Here is a 25405-nt window from a genome sequence, read left to right on the forward strand (position 1 = left end):
TCACATCTGCCAGATGGGCATGACAAAGGCACAGGTTTGTTATGTCCATAAAACCCAATATGTGTGTTGCCTAGAACACTGCACACACTCAAAACTATATTGGGGCCAATAATTGAATGGATAAATGCATTTCATTTTTAAAATTTCATATTTTTTTCTGTTAGAAATGAAGTTTCAATAATGATTTAATATTAATTTTGTCTTATGGATTTATTTACTTTGTATATCACTTCCTTTAAATCAGTAGTACTCAGTGTATCTAGATAAAAGATATTTCATCAATTAAATATGGTCTTAATATCTACAATGAAAATAATGCATACTTTTTTTATTCATCGCTATGTGTGTGTGGGGGTGTGTGTGTGTGTGTGCGCACGCGTGCGCACGTGAGTGAAATTTCTCAGTATTGAAGCTTAATGAAGCAATATGGATAGTAGAAGGGAAATACAACCTAAATGGTGGGTCTAAGAGCTGACCCTGATTAATGCTGGGCAAATCATTTAGCACTTTTGAGATTCCTTATGGCTAAAATGGAAGAAATGTATATCCATTGCCCAACTCACATGATTTTTTGGAGGATCTAATACATACATACATAATAGGTTTCTCAATAAAGTATAGCAGTTCTGCAAGTTCAAGAAATTATTCATTATTGTGAAATCTTCCACTCAGTGGAGATGAGATATTGAGTTTATTATTTAGGATTTTTGTCAGCAGCAGGATTACATGTTTATTCTAGTGGCTTGAGGAAAACAAAAGAAAGGAAACTTTTCTTTACCTCTCCAGAGATTTTACCTTTCTCCACTACATATATTGGTTGTTAGAAAATCAGTGGAGGAAAGAGGAGTGGAAGAGAGAGGGACAAGACAAAATGGTTTGCTACATATAGGAAGAAACCCCAAAATGCTTCCAATGTTTTCCAACCCTTTCTCAGACATAATACTGTGCAATGTGATGTCTTCTGTTTTGTGATAATTTGCTCCTTACTTTTGAATAAAAAATAAGCAGTGTATTAATAATGTTGACTGTTTATCAACTTTTTTGTTTTCTTGTTTTTTTTTTGTTTACATTTCAGATCTGCAAAAATGACAACTTCTACCTTGAGAAGTTTCCACTTCTTCTTTCCTTCAGTATAGGCACTTAAATGATTTATTAATTTCCAGCAGGCTCTAAATGTTAGCTTAATGGTTTCTCTGCTTATCGCCCAAATATGAAGAAATTAGAGAATTTTTGCCACAACATGACATCATTAGAGGCAAACATTAATAGAGAAGTTGACCATCAAAAAATTTGTGGAATTTATAATTTTTTTATTCAAATGATTATTGAATAAACTGTGTAGTGTTTATTCCTCAGAACATGTTTAGGGTTGTATGAACAGTATATAAGCAATTAAAATTATTTTATGTTACTGAATTTTTAAAAAAGATAACGCTAAACAACACTTTTATTTTTTGTTACATGGTCTAAGTTATGAAATTCCCTCATAACTTAAATAGTTGCAGGGCATCAGAAAACTCTGAGTAATCAATCATGCCCACCAAAACTTAACAAGTATTTTTTATTAAAAATGGTCTTCATTACTGAGCCTCTCTTGTTTGGGTATTTTGATTTGAAGGGTATTCAGGAGGGAGATGTATGATTATGAGCTTTCTAAGATTAAAATATTTGAAAAATAAAAAAAAACTTGAAATGTTGTTAGAACATAGCAACTGCTGCCTGCAGAATGACATCAGAAAATATTAAGTGAATGAAAGAACTTCATAATTTAAGAATATTATAAACTGAAATTTTTCAGTGGTGATTCCATTTTTTTGGTTAGTTTTCTTAGAGTTTTGTATCCATATATTTTACTTTATAATTTGACTTGAATTACAAAGTATGGTGATACAATTTTTGAAGAACACTAAAGAATTTGATAGCGTTTATTTTCAGACATTTTAAAGTAGGTGAACAAATTTCTTTCTAACCTTTGCCCAAAACCTGATATCTAGGGGCTGAGGTTGTGTGGCTCAATGGTAGAGCACTTGCCTAGCACAGGTGAGGCAATGGGTTTGAACTTCAGCACCACATAAAAATAAATAAAATAAAACCTGACATCTTGATTTTGAAAATTATACTGAAAAACACACTATAATATGTAAGAAAGTAGCAGAATTATCTATATAAATTTCCTCAGTTACACTATATAAAGAGCTATCTGCTGACAGAAACAAGTTAAATGGCTATGGCGATGTATGCATTAGAAATGTTTGCATAGAGAAAAACACTTAGGTGAAAGGAAATGAAACCAAGGACTAATTATCTAATACAGATAGAAGAATCCATGCAATCCACCTTGTGTTTACACAGTGCTTTATAAAGTATGTTTGGGAATGCTCTGATTGTAAAAGATAGGTAGGAACAACATCTTTATCAACCTTTTCAAGGATGAGAAAACCAAAGCTCAGTGAGATTGGGTGATTTGCCCGAAACAGTTACAGAGTTAACAAATGGCAGAGTGAGACTAATGCCATCTCCTGATTTATAATTACAATTTACACTGTGAATACTTTCTTTTTGAAGTTAGACCTCCTTAATCCACAGAAGAAAAACCTAAGATGACATCTGAAGATGATATGTGTTTAAACTAGGTAAGCCAGTCATTTTATTTATAGTCTCTCTTGCCCGATGTTTCTGGACTTCTTAATCATATGCTTATTCATATGCTTAAGAAAGCTCTACATCTTTTTGTGGCCATTAAATCAAATAGCACAAGTTCATTAGGTAACAGTGTTTGTCAGAAATAATGATTGGATGTCTCAATGATGGAGGCACTTGAAGCCTACAACCAGATAAATTAATATTATTTGACAGTTCTCAGCCTTTTTTTTCTCTTTCATGCTGTAAGCAATAAAAAACACTTTTCCCATGGATGGTTCTAATTCTCTCATTTTGTCTCTGACTCATTTTAGAATTCCAATAATATGTTTTTAGGATAACTTTATATCTGTACTATTTTGAAAATTTTGTCATTTAAACTAATGTTAACAACAAATAATATGTGATAACTTTGCAAACGATTTTTATTCATCAATGCTATTTAATACTGTGAATGAAAATTACTGATGTATGAGACAGCTCCCAAGGAGGGTAAGATGGAGTTACAGAGAGAAGACAGGTGCAGAAGGCTAACATTATTAGGTGTTCACAGTATTTTGACAGAGAGGTTGTTTCTCCTTTCCTTATGACATTGAAAGGAGGAAGCAGATGGACAGGTGGAAGAATGCTAAAAACAGGGAAATTGAAGGATGGCAGTGAAGCATGCTAACAAGGAATCAGTTCATTGGGCTCTAACAGGGGACAGATCAGGAGGGAGTCAAAATTTCATAAGAGGGGAAAACCATTTCTAGCATGAGTGGTCAAAGAAAGGTACCTTCCAACAGGGGAGAGCATGCATCCAGGCTTTGAATAATTGATAGATGATGGTGATGTACAAAGAGAGTGATAGACATTGCCCTCCATGAAGGATAGCAATGACAGTGACAAAAATCCACAAGGAATGTTCAAGAGAGAAAATCCACTAGGTTCAAGAAGATAACCATGGTTCCAGTTTGACTATGGGGATATAGTAGATGCTAAAGTATTGGAAGGTACAGGTTAGACTATGTTGTCTTCTATAAAAATTCTTGCTATTATATTACCCCTAATCTATAAAGATCTACTTCCCTCTTCTCTCTTTCTCTAGTTGAATAATCCCTTAATAATAACCCTGTGTTTCTCCTCAGTGTCTGGAATTCATACATGGTTGAATATATTAGACCACAAAAGTAGGCTATTAGATATGAATAAAACCTACATTCTTGATAAATAAATGAAGAAATAACCATGTCTTCTTTTTGTTATTCCTCAGCCATTGAAATTCTGTTATTTAATGTTTATATTTTTGATCATTAGCTCAGCAGACAATTAGGATTCAGGCACAATGTCATCATCTTTGTAAACATTCAACCAGCTTCATCCATGGATGCTATTTCCCATCTAACTCTAGTCCTGATCCTCCTTCAGGAAAATGTTAAGACCAAATTTATATATATATATATATATATATATATATATATATATATATATATATATATATATATTTAAGTTAATTATTTCTTTGGAGATTGAGGAATAGGGAAAATTGTCTTAGGCAAGATAGTGCAATCTAGGGAAGATTAAAGAGGTTGTTCTGATAATATAGGGATACAATGTTAAGATGCTAACGAGTGTGCCAAAAATGAGGATGGAAAGAATGAACCAATAGGAAAACTCTGTGAAAGAAAAGACATTTGTTTTTGACCATTGGGTTTTTATTGTTGATATTAGAGGAATCCAGAGAAACTTGCCACTGGGGAAAGAAGTTTCAAGGAAAGATTTCCAAATAAAGTGGGGCTTAATGAGGTCTATATACTGGGGATAAAAATAATACAGAATAACAAAATTCATTTAATTTAATATGCATTGAAAATATGACAAAGTCATTAATTCTGTATGCCAAATCCCATGAAGCCCTTCCCTCAGTCCTATGAGATGGATTTTCATCTTTCTCTTAGCAGCAGTGGCTGCACACTTTTAAAATGCCCCAGAAAATATTTCTTACCAGATCTCTAATCCCCAATAAAATGGTTGTGCAAGGAGGATAACTCACCCCTGTGGTAACTCATTTTTGGTTTAATAGCCTTTTGGAAATGTTACATGTCCATCCTGGGTGGGTTATTAAAGTGCCTAATGGCACGAGTACTGGGCTACCTTCTCCAAGAGTGCTCATAAAGAGAACTCATTTTAACAAAGAAGAATGTGACACAGGAGCAGGTGTTAAGCTTGGACATTTTGTTGAGTCATTAAACCATTTTCTTTCCTAAATTAAGCTCTTTCCTTTAATTCATAATTCAGTTATCTGAACTCAAAGCTTAAAACTAAGCTACCCCTTATTCTAAATTTTGAGTTCTAGTCTTTAGTAAAAGTGTTCCAATTAAGACTAGAAGGAGTTTTAGTTTATTTGTGTTTTTCCCAAAACAGAAATGATAGTTTTCCAGCCATCGTTATGAAGTCTCAGATTACAATTTAGTGAGAAAGAACAAGATACAGATGTTTTATATCTGTGGGCCTGTGCAGCCAGTAAAACCATGTGGAGGAATTCAGCTCCATTTAAACCTTGCATAAAAGATGGAAATGAACTGGTGGCAAAGAAGGGTCCCAAAAGAATAATAGCTCCCATTTGAATAACACTTTGTTGCTCACAAGGTGTTTTCACCTATATTATCATATTTGACATTCACAACAGCTTTCCGATATGGCACTTTTCAAATTGAATTATGTATTTAAAAATCAACTCTGCACCATATCTGGAGCATCCTAAAGATGGCAGCTTTGAGTATCTTCTGTACTCAGTGTGGGGCCAGGTGCAGAGCGGGTGGGCAGGGAGTTTCAGTGAATGAAGTTAATTCTACCATCTTGAATGTGTGGTATAGCCAGGCATTAACTGATAGGTCATAGTCAAATGTGAGTGGTGGGAACATGAAGTTAAGGGAATATTCTACGTCAAAGGCCCACTGTGCTTACCCTCACGTTTTCACTTTTAAAAAGTAATTTACCTGCAGCACTGCCTGGCTTAAGTCCACAGGATATGTTACATTGCTCTGCAAACAACCTTTTATCTGTAGGAGAGCTGAAGATCTGAAATGCTGATAAGAACAAAAGTTATCCTGAAGTGTGTGTGTGGGAGGGGGACTTTTGTGACACAGATAAGAGATCCCAGAACTCAGGGAAATAAGGATAATTGCCCCTAACTACAAAATCCCTAAGAATAGGTACAAATTAGAACCAGTCAGCATGAGTCAAAGTGATCTAGAGTTGTGATGGCAGTGGGGATTTGAAAGTCTGATGTTATCCTGTTGTTGGTCAAAAGTCAAGAGATGAACCTGGGCAACTCAGGAAACTTCCCAGGGACTCTCAATAAAACTTCATGGCAGGAGAGCCACACTATTCCTCTCTTCTCTAAGAAAACCTACTCTCTTCCTTCTGCCTGTCCTCTTTCTCCCTTTCCTATCCCTGCGAATCAATTTATGCCTGTTATTCTGAACAACATGTATGAAATCTTTCCAGTGTGATAGCAAGAATCAGAGGTTGGTGGGGTTCATTACTACCTCAGTATCATGGAAACCACAGCCCTATAAAACTAACCTGCATTATAGATGTGAAAACTTAGGTTATGGAACTAAACCAAGTTACTCAAGTCAAAATAAATGACAGAGCAGTGCTCCAAAATGAATCCAAGGTATATGAAGTACAACAGTAAAAAAAAGGTTAGGTATAGAAAGCCTATTTCATCTCTGCTTGAATTTCCAGTATGAGACACGCTGACTTAGGCATAAGCGATGAATAAATGTTTTAAAAATAAATAAACTTGAGTTGAATCAGTTCAAAATGACTCATGACACATGGAATTAGATGAAATGATCAATTTAAATTTTTAGAGCACTCCGTTTTGTTCAATAACTTTTGCCTACATTTTAGTTTACCCACCTAATATGAATACAACTATGAGAATAAGTAGACCCAACTGCAAGATATTATCTATATCTTGAGGTGAGACTAAAAGTAGAAAGCATCCTTCAAAATTCACACATTCTTCTCTTAATGCAGACAAGTTTGAACTTGCTGATTATTTGGCAGGGTGCTCCCTTTTTGGCTTGGCACTTGTTATATCAGAAATTATTTTGATTTTCTTCTTCCTCTTCACAGGAAATCAGAAGATATAATCTATTGTGTCAAATAAAGTATATTTGCTCTTTTTTAAAACAGGAAAACATAAGATATAAACCTGTTGTTTCAAATAAAGCAAATACAATATATATATATATATATATATATATATATATATATATATATATATATATATATATACTGAGTTATTTACAAAAATTGTGTGTGTATGCACATGTGTTTGTGTGTGTGAAATATTTGCCAAATACATGTTTGACAGTGGAGGGAAGCAGCCTCAAGAAGGTTTTGACCTGCTCTTCTGTTTCTCAGTTTAAAGAGTGTTAGTCAAGAAGATGCTTGAACAGAGATTGAGACAGAGGGTCATGTGCTTTTCATAGGCTGAAGAGATGATTGCCAAATTTAATAACACATGAATGCAATATACTCTCAGTAATTAGTTATTCTTTTAGGAAAATAAGCAAAGGAAATTAGGGACATGGTTTATGTTTGTGACACTTGGCAAAGTCAATGATTTCTATTGCAATCACCAAACTTTAGCTAGACTGAGATTTTGCCATTTTGTGAAAGATTTCTTTGGGAAATTGCTTTAAGATTTCAAGGATTTATTATAAGATATATAAATAAAAGAATGACAACAGATGACTTGAATAAATGGCTACAGGATCAACTAGGTTAAACAAAATAAAATTAATTTCTCAAGACTTATTATGTAAGCATTCACTGAGAGTCTCTTAAGGGCAGATAGCATGCGGTGTGGGCTCTGCCATTGTCATCCCTACTGGCTTTCCTGCTTCCCACCCACCCTGCACCTGGTCTAGTGTTCCTTAGTATAGTTTGTGAAATTTTCTTCTTGGAATTCTTGAAATGTGATCTTGTAACTGTGTGTCATGTTACTTCTCCTTTTCCCTCCTCTCCAAATCTAGCTTATATTATCCACATCTCAGATTGAACATCTTAATGTAACAATTTCTCCTACAGTCTCTATTAGACTTTTTTTTTCTTTATTAAGAAAGTAAGTACCTTTAGGATGGAGATTATCATGTCCTTCTCTGAATATACCATGGTCCTTAAAACATTGCTGCCTACATACAGAAAGGTTCTTGTTCTTTTATTGACTGGTTGATTGACTGAAAAAATAGACCCAGAGCAGTTTTGAATTTAGAAAACATAAGTGAACAAGATTAATTTTTTTTTGCCTGAAAAATCTCAAGGTTAGTGAGAAGATACAGGCAACTATGCACTATGAGACAAAAATACAAAATACTTTATAATTATGAAACCGGACAGAGATAAAATACAGTATAAGACTTGTAGGAAGGTTTTACTAGTACTAGCCAACTTGACTCTGGGACAGTTACACCACACCTGAATTCACAGAGTCCTGTTTGTTCCACAGTTTCATCATAGTAAACTTAAGGCCCATGAGACACAGAGCAACACTCCAGGTGTTCTGTGATTACTTGAGGTTCACTTTGTCCCTCCCTGGAACTGGGTGTTCAGGAAAGGCAATTAGCAAAGGTGTGGGGATGTATAAGAAAGAAAGAATTGTCACATAATACTAAAAGTATCTATAAACATCTCATATGCATACAGTTATTCTTTTTCCATCTCTTCAATTCCAGAGTAAGTAAATTAGGATTAACTTCTGCAACTCTGTAATACACTTTTTTTTCATAAAAGTTGTCTCCTTGACATATATTTTTTTAATCTTTAATTTAAACTTATTTCTCTTGTTTAAATGTCATTGTGTGTATATATGTAAACAAATGCATGTGTATTGTCTGAATAAATATGAAGCTAGAAAAAATAAAGATGCAAAGGCCTTGAGAATTTTGGTCTGTTTCTATGTCTCCAGGCCCTCTCTCTTCTTTAAGGGGAAAGTTGATTTAGAGTACTGAAGGACTTCTCTTCATTTCTCTCTCTCTCTCTCTCTCTCTCTCTCTCTCTCTCTCTCTCTCTCTGTGTGTGTGTGTGTGTGTCTCTCTCTCTGTGTGTGTGTGTGTGTGTGTAGTATGTGTATGTGGTTTTATTGATTGCTAAGGACATGAGAAATTAGAAAGAAAGGATCATTTGAACCCAATTAGCTTTGCTTATTCGTGGGATTAAAGTCATTACTTCAACAAAATGTTTTTTATTATAGTACACACCATTCCCTTCTTTCCTACCAGGATATATCAATGTAATAAGTCTTGCCTTTACCTTGACTATATCCCCAAAATGTGAGGAAACAAAAGTTAAATGATGTCTTGCTATTAGAGAAGAAATTGGACCATTTCTGGAGTAGATATATTGAATTGGCTACCTTTATAGATCTGAACCTGAGTCAAAGAAGCTTGGTCTGTTTGACCTGGGGTTCCTTTCTCTTTGTATACCACTCTCTCTGTACCCCTACCCCCATTCTCAGTTAAGAAAACCTTGAGCAAATCCAATCTCTGGAAGTTCAGATGTGAGCATTCTAAGCATTAACTAAACACTCCTAAGAACATTACATGGTATAATTAAGACCTAATGCTTGCCACAAACAGCCCATGTTGTTTCCCAGATAAATGGGTTGTTTTGAAATATCAGCTTATTGCTCTGACTAAATTGAAATGATCTAGGAAACTTGTTGAGGACAGATGCCTAGATTATATCACTCATGATTTTTTCCAGTATGTTTGATTGGCAGCCAGGTTTGCTAGGTTCAGAAACTCTAGTTTTAATCTTCAAATCAGAAGTTACTCTGCACAGAGCCCTGGAGCTCTCACTTGATGCAATCTCTTTCACTTTGTCCACCTTACATCAATGCTGTCTGCCTGATTTTTCTGTCAGTTTGTCATACTTAAATTAACGGGAGTCCTTGCTCAGTTAGTCTCACAAACTGGTCCATTGAGGCCCATCTTCCAGATATTTTGACATTCTAAGACAGCTGTATAAAGGGACTGTTACAGAAGGCCAATAGTATACCAATGTGCACACATATGTGCTTGCAAGGGTACACACTCTCTCAGTACTTTGTCACTGGAAGCCATGAACAAAGTTGGCTAAATTTAGCCAGGGCTGTGATGAATGATCATTCAAATTATGTACATTTCACTGTTCTGAGAACCATTTTCACAAGACTGTCTTGTGAATAGTTCCACAGCAGCTGTGCAATGCAGAGTTTCTTGGAGAAAATGAGTTATTATTTTGAAAAAAGGAAGGAGCCCACCACTGAGGAAGCAAACACATGTTTGGGGGTAAAATTTGAACAGGATTCAAATATTTTCTTGTTATGCGGCTTGATGCTCTCAGCACATGCAAACAGCACATGTACACACTCTTTCCTGGCCTTCTTCTTTTCTCTAATCCAGGTTGATTTGCAACATTTTCCCTCCATACCTCTGTACCACAGCTGGATTGGGAAATACCACAACAAATTAGAAGTGGAAGCTTGATTTCTGGTGAGTGACTTCTCAATTTAAGTCTCCTTTAGCATTCTGGAACTGTTTGTTTAATGACAACCTCGATGGCCTTTGTCTTCAGAGCACTTTCCTTGAAACCCAGTCCCATGCAAAAAAAAAAAAAAAAAAAAAAAAAAAAAAAAAAGCACGTTCGTTCACTTCATGCAACACAGCTCAGTTGATGCTTACAGTTCCAAAAACCCCAGTTCACTGGGTTCAACACAGTTGGAAGTGCCTGGTATGAAGGAACAATGCACAGCGCAATGACAGGGAGTGTTTACTACCAACACAAGGAAGTCAAGGAGCAGCAAAGCTACAGTAGTTAGAGGAGGATTAGCTTTCCTGATTTCATTTCAAGAAAACTCTTGCCCCTACAGTCCACTGGTTTGGCATGGTATTTGCCCTTGGCTCTGATATGTTGTTATATTCAACATAGATTAATTTCCAGGCTTGTTTAGGATCAGGGGCTGGCATGGTCCTTTAATTGCAGTCCTTCCCTCAAACCAGTTCTAAACTTTTGCATTTGTTTTCTTAAGTGGTATAGTCCTGGAATGTGAATTTCCTCCAATTTCTTCCACTTTGCAAACTCCAGAACCATTTGACCAATAAGTTAAAACCCTAGAGAGAACTGACTGTTAGCTAAGGCTTCAGACATGCAAAGCGCACAACCCTGAGAAACAGCAGCACCTGGGACAAGAGGCTCCCATTCCTTTACATTAGGATGGCCTTGGTTTTGCCAATCAAACAACACAGAAACCCAATGGCAGCCCAGTTTGGACACACATTATGGGATGTTCAGCAAGACATAGTCCAGGGATCCACTTGTTCCTCTAGCTTGCATACATTTATTTCACACCACCTCAGGCCACTCACAATTTTGCTTACCTGCTCATTGTTGCTCTCCCACCATTCCCCATACTTCCTTTGGGGGTAAAACACTCTATTTCCGACTTGTGCTGGGCCAGTCTCCTGTCTTTGTACCTGGTGAGCATGAAGAAGGACAGGAGCAAACATAAAGACATGATTTTGTGCTTAACTACTAGGCTGAGGAAGAGCCATGACCACAAAGAGGGGCACCCCATGTCAAAACAGGGAATCCTGCTTCTCAGTGCAATGGCTGAACTGCAATCCTTATTACGTTACTATGAAGGGAGATGGAAAACATTGGAGATGATTTTGTTACTTCTTGATTAAACCATATGTAATCCACCCTTTAGCATTGCATATTAATCAGTGAATTCATCACATCTAATAGTCAATGGTGAAAGGAATGTAGTTCCTAGCATCTGAAAAATGATGAGCACCAATCAATAAATCAGAATTTATTTATTGCATACATGTATCAGCCACTGTACTAGAACTTTACTTAAATTTAATCTGATGAATAGCTCTATGGCAGAGTCTCTATTATTTCCATTTCCATGTTACTAATGAAGAAACATAAAATTATAAAAAATTAAGTAAACTGATCAAGACAATTAAATAGTTAGGGTGGGTTTTGAAAAAAGAGAGTAAAAGTTTAGAACCCACACTTTAGCCATTATAATGTGCTGATTCAATTGTCCTGTTTTTTTTTAAATTAAATCTTGTCACTAGCCCACCTTCACAGAGTGATACTATATCTGAATATTTATTAGACACTGGCAAACCAAAAGAAAGAAGCTATGTTCCTTTTGTAAAAGAGACTCCCATAATCATTGAACTGAAGTTTGAGAGTCAGTGTTGAATTGAGTATGTCTTGGAATACGGCTCAAAAGGCCTTGGTATCAGAATTGACACTTCACCTCTCCTGGAGCATATTAGGTATTTCATGTAAATTAGTAATGAGATTCTCAACATCTGTCTGCTACAAGGTGCCTCAAGATGAATCCTTATACTTCCATGAGTTTTTGAGACAAATGCTTTTGCAGAAATACTCTCTTTACTTTTCATGTTTAATCTGTGGAGTAGGTAAAGAAGCCTTGCTATTTCCATTTGCCAAATGAGGAACTTACTTAACTGACTTCACCAAAGTTACAAAACTGCTTGTAGAGTTTGCAGGGACCTAAGACCTGATGTTTTATCTTATAAAACTGGACCCTGAACTTCTTCCATGTTCTTAGTATTTGACAGGAAATGATAAAATGAGCTACTGTCATAAGACTTGCTAATACCAATACATTCACATTCTTTTTAGTTTCTTTTCCTGATGTCTCAAAAGTTATATAAAACAAAATATGATAAAATCAAGATAATTATGAATCCTAAAATGTGAAAATACTTGCTAAAATAGACAATGTTGTCCTTCTTTCACTTATTCATTATCTCATTTAAATAAAGATGGTTCATTACATTAGGGCCAATGAACATAATGGGTTAGCTTGTACAGTGGACATTAATTGAGCATCTAATAAATTGTAGGCAATGGACTTTGTACTTCAGCTATAGAGATACATAATCTGCAGGTCCTTCCTTGTAGAGCTCATAGAATATTGGGAGAAAGCAGAAAAAAAGGCATGTGCCCAAGTGACTTTAGATATAGGTCATAAAGAAGAGAGGAAAAGAACATTTAAGTCTTTGTTAAAGAAGCTACAGCATCAGACAAAGCCAGACTGAGAAGTCTTTATTTTACCAAAGAAAAATTCCTCAGAAGATAATCCTTCTGAAGTATCCATCATTGAATGACACTCCACAGGTCAATGCAAAATATTTTGTGCTTGTTTGTGAACTGAATTTCATAACCAAAATACTGCTGTGCAGCTTAAATTAAAATAGTATTAATAGTATTCTATTAATAAATTATTGATGATTATTCAGTTGCTTACAAAAGGATCCTTGACATATTTTTAAAGGTCTTCCGTTAGACTGATTGCCAATTCATCATTTAAATCCTTCATTAAACTGATTTAAAATAGCTATATTTTTCATGTTCATAAGCTTTTATCCCCAGCCCTCTTTTGCATGCCCCTCTAAACATTGCCTAATAACCTCCATTTATTAAAAATAAAACAAACCTCTTTTGGTAAGAGCTTTTACACACACAAATGCACAAAACCAAACCAAAAGAAACAACAATAAAATTCATTCCAATAATGCAAGAGATGCCTTAGAATTTTTGGAGGTTTCAGGTAGTTTTTGTATTTAGCATGGAGTAAAAATGGCATTAAACAGATTGGGAAGCTCATCTTTGCTTCTGGAGGTGACCCTTTTTAACTACCTGTAACTGTAATTACAGCTTTATTATGTTTACTACATGCTAAAATAGACAATGTTGTCCTTCTTTCACTTATTCATTATCCCATTCACCAATAATGTGTTGCTCAAAGTAACTAATAATGTTTCAGTAATCTCCACTGAAGATTTATAATTCTTTCCAGTTGAGTTTATTTCAGATATGTAGAACTGCTATGCTAAACATATTTTAAGACTTAGAGTTTATGGTCTATAAAATTTCTTCAAGAAACTCACAGGGTAATTGTTATCCCCATTTTTAAATAAGGCACCCATGACTCAAAAAGTTTTCTATGCTGGTCAAAGCCCCATAGGTAGTAAGTCACAGAAGTGGAACTTGAAATCAGCTGTTTTATTTCCAAATCCTGTGCTCTTTATTAACATCTTACTCCCTGCCCCTCATTTTATGCTTAAAAAACCCTCTTTATTTAAATAGTCTGATATCACATTGGAGAGACCAAAAAGGTCATATATGAAGGTAATAGTGTGTACTTAGTAGAGCTAGGTTTTGAGCACAATGAAAACTTATTTTTTAAAAGGTCAAATTTGACTACATAATGGCCAAGTAGAATAAATCACTCTCCAGGCTCCCTGCTAACATGCAAACAGAATGCCATTCCACTGCCTGTAATTTACCTAGACAGAAATACACCAGCAAGCAGAGGGCTGGGAAAGGGATCTTGCTGAGATGAGCTCACCACCAGTGTGATGCATGAGATGTGGTGTGAATCAGATGATGGACAGGCAGTAGACTTCAAGAACTGAGATTTGTCACCAAAAGAGCTGAAAGACAGCCCAAGTCAACCCTCTAGTAAAACTGATCAAAACACTCCAGATGAAGGCAGAAGAAAAGTCATCATGGATCTTCAGTTTACAAAGAAAGAATAAAACCAAATTTTAAAACTTCACTATTATAATGTGATATTGCCAAGTAATACCCTACTTCAGTCCCATTACTCAAACTTCTATTCATAAGTAAATACATTGTAATGGTTTACTAAATATGCCAACGGATCTTGTAGCATCCATACACACACTGAAACACATCCTTTGCCCAGACTTGAAATGCCACATTGATTCATTTAAAGGTTTCAGATTAAAAACAAAATTGAGCATGATTAATAGTCCCATAAAACAATGTCAGAAGTGAACATAAGTTTGAAACTATTTGAGAAGCTGCCAAGAAACATATTAAGCTGAGCTCTATAAAAACAAAAGGAAGGTAGAAATTGACAGGTGGGGAAGCAATGCAAATAAGCAACTAAAATGTAAAGAATCAGCTATATTGACCCAGTAATTCTATTCATAGGAATTCATTCTAAGAAAATAATTCAACAGAAGCTCGAAGGTTTTTGCACAAAGATTTTCCCTTCAGCATTATAGAGAATGTCAGAAGCAAAACAAAAACAAACAAACCACTGGAGAATAGTTTAATAAATTAGAGTGTAGAATATAATGAAATGTGTTAAATTTTGTATTGAATAAAGCCTTTCATTTAGCTTCCAGAGAATTCCCAAAGGATGAATATTAATCCCGCTTATGAGGAGAGTTGTTTTCAGAGGTGAATCATCTTAAGTCATTGCCTTTTTGCTGTGTACTTTCCCTCAACATTTCTACTTGTTTCACAATCAACAGAAACCCAGGAAGATACAGATTTTGAAAGCAGTCCTAAGGTGCTTTACAGGCTTACATAACATTCTTAAAGGAAAAGATTTTCAGGAAGGAACTAAAGGTCAACTAGAGGGAAGGCCTCCATAGGAGAATAGTACCGGCCTCAAGAATCATTTGAGAAAGCATTAACTAAAAGTTGCTGGCATCTTAGGACTTATTTCAGAAATGAGGAATTTTCAGGCAAATCATTTATTCTAAGATAAACGACTTGTTTTCCAACAGAGATTTCTCCTTACATTTTTTTGTACCTGAACAACTGCAACGTCTTTGGAGACAGAAGAAACTGCATAATAATAACAGAAAGAGCTGTTATTTCCTGAACCCTGGGAATATATCAGACACCATTTAAGTGAATTTCCTCATTTAATCATTGCCATAGTCTGATTAACTAGATACTGTTATCATCCCTATTTTATACATCAAGAAGAAATAGAGCACAGGAAAATTAAGTAACTTGCCCAAGGTCACCAGTTTGCTTAATGATGATGATGCGTTACATCTCACTAAAATGCCAGGTACAGTAGCATTGCTATTTGGTGGGCTTGGTTCTGTCTTTAAATGGCAACTGTGCTATTTTTTCAAACCTTTCATTATTTTTTATTTCTACCACAATCTCCATGGCTTCAGCCCCTGCCTCTGCTCTTTCCTGAGCCTTTTCTGCCCTTTTAGAGAGGAAACCTGATTCCTCCTTGGTACTAACCTTGGTTACAATTGCACTAGCAACTTGATTTTCTTACTCTGGGGACAGATGGAGCTCAAACTTCAGAATTCCTCAAAGGAAGCATTTTTTTCCTGAAGCTGGTGGATTACCATAACCTCTCACAACAGACCCTTGCAAGATTCCATTTCTATTTTTGTGTTTATATTTTGAGATCATTTTCTTTCTTAAGTAAAGTTCACCAAATCATATGAATGTTAGGTCATACAGGCTGATATACAATAGATTATTATTCAGTCATAAAAAAGAATGTAATTGCCAAGACTTAGTATGTGCAACAAATGATCCTAACCAAATACTTTGTTTATCCCTCATTGCAATACTTGCAACACAGAACAGCAATTTTTTTGGGGGGAAGGGGGCACATATCTCCATTTCTAGACACTAAACCTTTGAAGGAAGAAACTAATTTCTCCTATAATATTACCCCTGTTAAGGCAATATTTGACATATTGTGGATCTCTATAAGCATTTACCAAATGTTTGAATATCTTAAGAGTGTTTATTGAAACAACATAATTGTACATAGTAAAATCTCAGTGACTATTTTATGTTTCATTAATGGAAGTAGGAATTGGATGTGTTGTTAATATTCACTCATTAACTCTTCAGATCTATATAAAACCCTTAATATGTGCTTCTACTGTACTGAGATAATAAAAATGGTCCTCCATCTGCTCAGTATCATAGAAATGAGCAGAATGTAGTCCTTGCCTTGAAGGGTGTCAAGAATAGGTGTATTCTAGAGCCCATATGATCTTTTAGTACTGTGTCTCACAAAAACATGTCCAATTATTTGAATGATATAAATATAAATAATTTAATCACTTTAAATCTCAATAGAGTAAACACTTGCTGAGATATGTTCTTCTTAGTGAGAATAAAACCTGTTTATCACCATTAAGTGGTAATACCTACTCTATTTGAGAGTCCTCCTTGCTAACAAATTACAGCCACTATCCCCATGACATAGTTCACTTAGATTGGAGTCTTAGCCTTGTCCACTTTAAATGATACAATAAATCTGCTTACTATTGCAAGTCTTGTTGTATTTGCTGTTCTCCTGTGCAAATCTTTCCAGTTGGCACTGAAAACGATGCTGCCAAAATTCTTGAAACCATGGGGTTTGGAGGTTTGTTTCTGGCCAGAGCTTCAGCTAGTAATCATCAAACCACTTGACATCAGGAGATTGGAGCTTGATTGTGATTCCACCAGCAGCTTCTCACTGATATCCATCTGTCACATCATACCTATCAGCCCAGCCATCACTGTGGGAATACACACACACACACAGACAAAAAAAAAAAAAAAGAATAACCTCAACTTAGAACAGAAATCTTCTGAGTAAATGATTCTTTTTGTTTTCTAATTTTGGTTTACTATATCAGTCATGAAATGGGTAATCAGGCCACAGGATGGTCATGCATTATACCTAGGTGATTGTTAAGATAACAGCTTGTTAAAATGAAAAAGTACAGTAACACCAAGAAAACTTTAGGTTTCAGAATGCTAACCTCTCTTATCTTGAGTTGCAAAAAATTACCTAATACTTTTGGCAGAATTTTACTTGTTGTAAAATTCAATATGTGCATATATGTTGCATAATAGAACAGAACCATTCACACTTTTTTTCATCTTTCTCAGTGGTACTGAGGATTGAACCTGGGGGATGGGCACTCCTCTTTTGAGCTATATCCTCAGCCCTATTTATTATTATTTTTTTATTTTGAATCAGGCTTTCACTAAACTGCTGAGCCGGCCATGAACTTGTAATCCTCCTGCCTCAGCCTCCTGAGTCACTGTGATTATAGGTGTGCACCACAGTGTCAGTTTACCATTTACTGATACTGGATATGTCAATTTAACTTTCAATATACTAATTTCTTTTACTTTATGATAACCATTAAAATAATCATAACATAAGAATAAAAATATGTCCAGTACATGCCTAACATTAATTTAACCATCCTATAACATGATATTAATTTTTGTTAACATTATACAAGTGAATTATAGAGAAAAAAAAACCTTTCTAATTATACTCATTATGTTATTTCAGTCTCAAATTTAAATCTTGGTAATCCACCCATATACTCTTTTCTATACCATAGAACTTTTCAATTATATTTAAAATATGTATTTAAAAATCATGTCTTAAAATGATTGAAAGAACTTCTTAACAATGGGCCATCAAGGTTCAGACAGGGATCACACTCCTCAACCTACTATTATTATATATACTAATCACTCAAATTAGTAACCTAGGAATTTTAAAATAAAAGAGGTTAGAATCAGAGAGTCCATGTTATAAAGCTATAAAACAGTATAATAATAACACAAGAGTATTCTAAGCTTATTTGGGAAATATATGGGACACAACACTGGAAACAAAACACAAGAAAAAATATTTAAATCAAACTTGGATACTTCCAGGTTGCCCAGGGAGAAGGCACCTTTGACTCCTTCCCGCTCTCTCTCATTGGAACACACACAGCTAGAACTGCATGTTTGCTGGGACATGGTGCTTCTGCCTTTCTCTTGAAGAGGTTCTAACAGCTGTTTAAGCAAATAAAAAGGAAAAGGAAAGGTTGACAATTTAAAAAAGCAACACCAAAAAAATGTAAGGGAAGAGGTATAGAGGAAGTCGAGAGGAAGACTAGAGAAGCCCCCCGGAATGGAAAGCAGGAGGTGTTTGAACCTGTGCTCCAGGAAGAAGGCAGTGGGCACTGGGGGAGGATAAAGGAAGGGACTTTTATTATCAAGTACTGTTTACCTCAGTGATCCCATTTTCTTTTGAATTCATTTTTGTTCTTAGATTTTTTTTTCTTTGAGACAAAGAACATGATCCAATAAGTGGCACAGAAAACCAATATGTAGGTATGCAAGTTAATAAATAAAATAACACAAAAAGAATGCACTTTTTTTAATTATGATCTACTATACCAAGACTGATTAAAAAATTAATAATTAAGAGTTGCTCCAGAAGTCACAGAGGTGTCATGGGAATTTGCAATGACTTGAGGTATTTCCTATAGCATCAATAAGTAGAAGAAGAGAAAATAAATAAATAAACAAAAGAACCATTTCTTTCTCTAAGTCTCCTTGACAAGAAGATATCTCATTAAAAGTTATCTATGGTAAAATCTGAAAAACTTTTGTGGCAGATTAGGGAAACAAAGTGTAATACAATATGTTTTGTCCCAGTGTTGAATTTGGTTACTTCACACATTGTCTTTCCTCAAGTTTCTCATTTTCAGCTCCAGAAGATTTTATTTAAAGCTAACAAGTTGAAATGAAGTGGGCTTGTTTGCCTCACTTTCTCTCTGTGTTTTGGAGGGTTTATTATATCACTGATATGGGAGTGTAGGTCTCATTGCCACTCCAGGAGCTGCATGGGCATGCTGCAAGTGGGACAGGAAGCTCTGTTTGTCAAGCAGAGCCCCATTCTCCAAGGAAGTGGCAATTTAAATTGTTCTTTTTGTTAACATTAGCTCACTCTTATGTAACACTATGATTATGAATATTACATAAGAAATTGGTCCAATTTACCCTTCACAATTCATTCATTGAATTTAATGGGAATTGTAAAAAAGCTTGTCTTGTAAAAGTTACTTGCAGGCAATGTTTTCATAAAGGAAAACCATCAGGACCAAAGAGTGTTAATTTACTTATCTCTCATTATGTTCTTTCTCTTTGTTTTTTTTTTTTCAGATAGAAATCTCTAAGTTTAAAAAAAGATGATGCTTTACTATTAGCCTTAAAGGTTTAGTTGTTTAGTTTAAAATGATTTTTGTTCCAGATATTTCTAATCAAGAGCAAAATAAAAATCATAAAAAGGATAGTGCAGAAAAAGAAAATCCTAACACCAGTGTGCAAAACAGGGTCATTCTATTCAAACTGAATGAGAATATGTGCTGGGTGAGTCACAAGAAAAGACATTTGATGATGTGAAATTAAAGGATACTTTAGATTATAAAATGTTAACATCTTTCTTAACAAGTGCTTTTGAGATTTAAGATGTAATAAATCCCAAAATAAAATGAAATGCTAAGAAATCCCGAACATAACTTTCTACCACCTAATGCTTTCTATTACTTCCACAGAGTAGTCCTTCAAAATGTTGGCATCAGTTTAATGCTTTGGGTGGCATATTTTTCCCCAAAGCAAGGGGAAAAGGTAAAGAACTAACATTTATTGAAAAACAACTCTATGTAAAGCATTGATTTAGCTTTACTTTTTTACCTATCTGTGTTCCATCCATTCATCTAATTTCTCTTTCATCTCACTAGTGGACATGCTACCTATCTCCTTATCATCTATTTCATTCCTTCCTTTGTAATTTTTTATATACAGTATTTTCAATATTTATAAATTCTATATTTGCAAATTTAGAGCTGGAGTTATAGCTCAGTTCTAGAGCACTTGCCTAGCCCAGACAAGGCCCTGGTTTCAAATCCCAGAACAGCAAAAATATGTATTTGAAAATTCACTTACTTCCAAAAATTTATTTGCAACAACCAAATCAATACTGGTGGTATTTTTGCAGTTGTTCACAGGTATGCATGCAGAAACAAAAAGCCAGCATGCATATTCCCAAATGAGGTTGAAAAGGATGTCCCTAGGCCTTTATATCAGTTATCATACAATAAAAATGTGTGCTTTCCATATTCTATTTGGTGCCAGGTCTTTCATAGTTTTGTGTTTTGTGCTGGTGATTTTGCTGCCTCACATGGCACCCAGCCGTAGTGAGGCTATGTTGTTCAGTGTAAGCACAAGAAAGCTGAATATAAAACTATTCATAAAGAATGGATAAAAGAGTGTTTGCTTCAAGTTCAATGTTAATGAATTAATATATTAAGTACGTGAGAATAGCTTCAAAAAGGAACACATAAAATAAATTTGCATATGACTAACAAGTGAAAATACTGTGACTAGAGACTCACAGAACCTTAGTGTGTATTTCCTTTAGGAGCAACTGACAGTCTTCACTAATTTAATGTTATACATAGGTTTAATCAGGATGTTGTTTTAGTCAGTCTTGTAGTTTTTATTTGGCTGCACAAACAGAGTAATATGGACATTTGGAATAGAAATAAGTGTTCTTAACTTAGAACTTGGCTCAAGTCAAGGAAGACTCCCCGTACCTCTTAACCTGTTCTCAAAACCACTCCCAGCAGAAACTTAGAGCCCTTTAAATCTTTCCTGAAGATGTCTTTAAAGACATGCTCATATAGCAAGGATTTACCTTCATTTTCTTCTTAGAATTACATTATCAAAAATATATACTCCTTTCTACAATTTACCTTTCCCCTTCCAACTCAATTTCCCATTATTTCTCAAAATCAGTAACTCATGAAAGTGTATTTTTTTTTCTTTTCAATAGGTTATGTTTAAAACAAAATTGCCTTCACCTAAAAACTTATTTCTATATCTTAATAACCTTTCTTCTTTACTTCAATATTTATTGCATATCATGTCTTAGACTAAATTATTTGTTTGCAATGATAGTTCCAATATCTCAAAGTCATATAACAAAGGCATGTTTGTTCCTCAGCCTTTACATTCACTGTGAGTGGGCTGTGACTCTGTTCTATTTTGTTGAAGGGAAATATATTATAAGGGAACCATATGATGGTTCTTAAAGATTCTGCTTAGAAATGGCATACATTATTTCTACCATTGATCACAAGAAGTCATATGACTAAACATAACCTGATGGGCCAGGCAGCTACAATTTTTTTTCCAGAAAGGAGTAGTCACTATTCTAAAGAAAATGCAATTTATTATATATTGAAATTGTATTGGAACTAGAAAAAAGATCAGTTGAATAGGTTTTAAACATATTTAGCTCAGTCTAGCCTACAGAGCTATATAAATCACCTATGAATGAATATCATTATAGGTATGAATTAAATGCAATGGGAGATTATATCAGTAAATAATTGATTAACTATCCATAGGATAATAAGATATAAATTGCATTTGAAAAATTTGGATAATATTATTTTGAAATATTATTTTCTATATAGTGAGAGAATATTTGTGAGTCAAGGAACAGTCTTAATTGAGCATTGCAGCTAGGTGTTCATCAGCATTTTATTGCTGTGACCAAAACCCCTTCAGGACCAACTTAGAGGAGGAAAAGTTTATTTTGGCCTCATGGTTTCAAAGTTTCAGTCTACTGATGGCTGAATTCATTGTTCTGGGCCTGAGGTGAGGCACAATATTATGGAAGAAGAGTGTGGTGGATGTACCTTCTTAGCTCTTGACAGCCCAGAAACAGAGAGAGCACAAAGAGCCAGGGACAAGTCATATAAACAAGTCATATAAACCCCAAGGGCATGCACCCAATAACTTACTTCCTGCAGCAATACCTAGCTGCCTGTAGGTACTACCAGGTAATCTGTTCAAATTGCTAATCCATCAAATGGATTAACACACTGATTGGATTACAGCTGTTGTAGTCTAATCATTTCACCTCTGAACATTTCTGCTTTTTGGGATGACACCTTACATCCAAACCATAACAAGCTATGTAGGATGCACAAGGTAGTGAGTTAATGAAAAGTGAGCTGAGAGGACAATTGTAAATTCTTCTTCTTCTTTTATTTTTTATTTATTTATTCATTTTTTTGTCAAATCCTAATTTTTTTTGTAAGTACTGGGGTGCCAGTGGTGGCTTTTAAGGGGGAAATGATATGAAGAGATGCTGAGAACTGGATGAATTCTGAAAGCTGTGTGGGTGACAGTTCAGAGCAGTTGGATTTCAATGTTAGAGGATCAAGTTCGAAAATGTGTTGCAATGGCCAAGAAAACAGAGTTGAATTAAAGAGCAACAGTAATAAAGAACAATTAATTGTATTTGCAAGAAAACCTGATTTAGAATCCCTAGTATATGTGTAAAAAATATAGGGTAAAGAATTTTTGTGTTTGCAGAAAAAGAATAACAATATTGTACTTCCATACCCTTTTTTGGAAAATATAGGAAGAGAACAGGTTTGTTATGAAAAAGGAATAACTAAGTATATGAATTGGGGTCCCTGATTGTCATATTTTTCTTCATATGCTGTGTAATATTTCTTTTACTTTGATTTTTATGCATTGTCTATATATACAATTGGTTTAAATGTTAAAAAGAAATGCTAACAATTTTCTTATTTGTGGTCCAATATCTTATCAATCTATTCTTTTCTATTATTTATGTTTTTGTAGAAGTATAATAATTGTTGGAGCTTAAATACATAGTGAGGGATAATGCTAAATAGAGAAACATAAAAATTTGGTATTTCATTATTTCCTTATAAAATAAATATTTTAATTTTATAGCTGTTTTATCATACATTGTATTAAATCAATGATTATCATAGGGTGGCCAGCACCTTACCAGGGAACTCTTGCCTGCTAAGAAGAATAAGCCTCATAAGAATTTAAAGTCAGAAATAACAGATGAACAAAAGACAAATTTAGAATTAATTTTAAAGGATGGGGCCTCTGATAGGTGCAGTCCACACAGGATCTGGAGCTAGACAATTAGAAAATGGCTCCCATGGTTTATTTAAGAGGGTCAGGGCAGGGATAGGTTTCAGGGGTGGAGTTTTGCTTCATGGTGTCTTGCAGTCAGCAGGTTGATTTGCATCTTGGCAGGTCACACCCATCTCTGAGAGGCTGTGTGGCTACAATAGATCACCCCATTTATGGTGCTGTGTGGGACCAGGCAGAGCTTAATAGGACTCACAATGTGTCTGGGTAGTCAGCCAGAGGATATATCCACTAGAAGTTCCCACACATCAGATTCTCTTATTCTTTAGGCTGTGATGCCAGTATAGTCCACACACAGCCCATGGATGGCTCTTGACAAATGATATATAAAACAAGCCAATAGTTGTAAAATAATCACCGCAGTATTTACCACCAATAACATGAATGCATTTTTTAAAATTTTGCTAGATGTAGAGATGCCCCTGATATATACATGCTAACAAAAATAAGCAAAAATAATACTTATGAAAATTATGAAAAAAAAAAAACCAAAATTAACAATTATCTAATGCTGACTGGAGAAGCTAAATAATCTTAAAATGTGTCTCTTTTATAAAAACATAAATATATAAAGGCAGAATATATAATTTTCCTTCCTTTCTAATTTATAAAATCAATAATTGTTTTGAGTGATTTTTATGCAAAAATACATGTACTATTTAAAAATGTGTTGGATCATTCTTTAGTGACAGTGTCAATGTTGTATTCACTCTAGTACATTAATTTGGTAAGGATTTTGGATGCTTCTTCTGTACAAGAAAGTGGTGGGGTGAGTCTACACCCTCAAGGGGTCAACAGTCTGTTAGGCATGACCTGCCTAAACAAGCATTGCCAACTTCTATCCCCCTGAGTATTTCTCATTAATCCTTCATACTGGGTATCTTTCCACTGTATCTTTCAGTCAATCTTTTCAGAATCAGCATAGCTCACTAGATTTCCGGTCACTGAATTATCATTAACTGAAAACTCACATTCTTGTCCTGCTTTCCTAAGACTATTTCACAATCACTTCAATTAATATTCTCGATGTTTCCAAACTCCTAGTTCTTACATTTACAATCCCTTCATTTATTTACCTGGAAGGCTAATCACATACAATAATTTTAAAATGTTCAGTTGTTGAACTCTCAAATGACAGCATGATTATTTACTACAACTCAATAGAATTCTTCAAGAGGCATCTGCTATCTGTCATGGGCAAATAACATAAATGAGAGTCTTTCTAAAAGGTACAATGCCAGAGTAAAAAAATGTATATATCTAAATGACTATTTATAGAAGTTACAGTTGTTAAAATGGACGTATTTGAGAGCACAAAAAGAAGAATGCAGGGCTGAGAGCATGCATGCTGAGTCCAGGACTCCTAATCATTGGTTCATACATACCTCTTCTGGTTATTCAAACACTAAACTGGAAAGGCACTGCTTAGAAGGGATTTTCAAGATGTACTTAAGGTCCTAAATAAATTAATCTAAAATAGGAAAATTATTTTAGGTGACTGATCGAATCAGGCAAATCCTGTAAAGGAGACGGCTCTTCCTATCCAAAGAGTTTCAAACACAAAAGGGATTTGACCTTAGAGAGGTAGAGAACATCTCTGTGGTTGCCTTTGAAGACAGAGGAAGCCACATGGGAAGGAATGCAGTGGCCTGTAGGAACTGAGAATGATCCCTATGAACAACCAGCAAGGAAATGAGGACTCAGGCCTACATTTAAAAAAAAAAAAAAAACTGAATTCAGTAAAAAAATCTTGAATGTGCTTGGAGGTAGATTCTTCCACAAAGCCTTGCCCAGGACCATTACCTGAGCCTGTTTGGTCCTGAGAAGAGAACCTAATTTTCCATAATCCCTCAAGCAATTATCAGGTAATAAATGCATATTTCTTTATGCTTCTAAATTTATGGTAATTTTTACACAATAATAGAAATTTATTCTTCACTGCCTCCCTCTTTTCTATACTTCCTCTGTTGGAAGACTGATACCATTAATATTGGAAGTATTAATACAGTAAATCAAAACAATTAAAATCTCTAGAGCATGCACCCTGCCTTGATTTTGGCTCTAGGGCACCAGGCATTCTCCTCTGATTTAACAT

At 34.9% G+C, this 25405-nt stretch overlaps 1 pseudogene; it reads right to left on the reverse strand.

Moving 5' to 3' along the window:
- The window catches only part of LOC144250946 (metabotropic glutamate receptor 5-like), a 103005-nt pseudogene that overhangs the window by 63385 nt on the left and 14215 nt on the right, over nt 1-25405 (reverse strand).

This window comes from Urocitellus parryii, chromosome Y, assembly GCF_045843805.1.
Source record: "Urocitellus parryii isolate mUroPar1 chromosome Y, mUroPar1.hap1, whole genome shotgun sequence".
Lineage (NCBI taxonomy): Eukaryota > Metazoa > Chordata > Mammalia > Rodentia > Sciuridae > Urocitellus > Urocitellus parryii.